The 1,166-nt window shown below is 48.2% G+C and overlaps 3 non-coding genes across 3 annotated transcripts; all 3 read left to right on the top strand.

Moving 5' to 3' along the window:
• Positions 1 to 97: 97 nt before the first annotated feature.
• Pmar_PMAR022100 lies at positions 98 to 170 on the top strand. The gene has a single exon. It is a non-coding gene; the product is annotated as a tRNA-Ala (tRNA).
• A 508-nt stretch (positions 171 to 678) lies between these two features.
• Pmar_PMAR022099 lies at positions 679 to 751 on the top strand. The gene has a single exon. It is a non-coding gene; the product is annotated as a tRNA-Met (tRNA).
• A 128-nt stretch (positions 752 to 879) lies between these two features.
• On the top strand, positions 880 to 952 carry Pmar_PMAR022098. The gene has a single exon. It is a non-coding gene; the product is annotated as a tRNA-Phe (tRNA).
• The last annotated feature ends 214 nt before the right edge of the window (positions 953 to 1,166 follow it).

Here is a 1,166-nt window from a genome sequence, read left to right as displayed (position 1 = left end):
CCCCAGGTTATTGAAGTGTCCTCCAACTTTGGACAGGGGAACCAGGGAATCCTCGGCTGACGCCGTCGGGCGTACGGATTTCAGTGCTGGCACGCGCGGGGGACTAGCTCAAATGGTAGAGCGCTCGCTTAGCAAGCGAGAGGCACCGGGATCGATGCCCGGGTTCTCCAATTATTCTGCCATTATTTGAACGCTTTGCTGGAATCCGATTCACTCTTTGTGGGATGCAGGCGGGGTGCAAGTGCATCCGAAGCCCAAAGTGTGCGGAATCAGGTACAATGATGAATCTTGTTCCTTTGGATTCATTTGTCCCCACATAATTAATTGATGACACGCGTACGTGGAGTAAGATTGACTTTGGTGGCGTGGCTCATCAAGCACCGTGGCAGCTGGTGACACGTCGTTAAATCATAGTATCATATTTAATAGATGTAATCTAGCTCGGAAGCTCTGTCACCAATCACCATGACACTTCGATGCGAAGAATTTCAGCATGAGTCTAGCATCTCTGACTTGAAAACATCGATTCAAGCGGTGACACACAACCTCAGTCTATCTGGCTGCCTTCACCGCGTGTTTTTTCGGGAAAGGCCGCAAATAATACCACAAAAAAAATCAGGAAAATCTCGAAGTAAGGAATTGAGTAGCATCTTGTGTTTGATATCTTTCGTTTTTCGTGCGGCTTTGGCGCAGTAGGTAGCGCGTAGGTCTCATAATCCTAAGGTCGCGAGTTCGATCCTCGTAGGCCGCATTATTAGTTCGTGAATGCGATTTTCTGTTGAACAATGCGTCCTAGAGGATCCGGGGAAGTCTCTTCGTTACCACGAGAAGAATATACATGGAGCCTTGACTAGGCGGAGCTCTATTTCAATGGCTTTAGCCCAGATAGCTCAGTTGGGAGAGCGCCAGACTGAAGATCTGGAGGTCCTCAGTTCGATCCTGGGTCTGGGCATTATTGATTTCAAACTCAAAATCTCGTTCAGCAGTAACCCGAACGAGCGATGCTCGGTCCCGATTGTTCGAGAGACGGAGTGATTCTCGCGAACCCCGTTTAGTGTACGCCTCACTAGTAAAAAACATATCTATCACGACAAGTAAAAGATGGTCAATCTGTGCATCACCGTAGTGCTTTAACTAACTGAAGCCGCTCAACTACGTACATTTGG

This window comes from Perkinsus marinus (genome assembly GCF_000006405.1).
Source record: "Perkinsus marinus ATCC 50983 genomic scaffold scf_1104296946980, whole genome shotgun sequence".
In the NCBI taxonomy this organism is placed as follows: Eukaryota; Perkinsozoa; order Perkinsida; family Perkinsidae; genus Perkinsus; species Perkinsus marinus.
The sequence above is the reverse complement of the archived record's forward strand: the minus strand, read 5'-3'. Positions and strand labels throughout refer to the sequence as shown.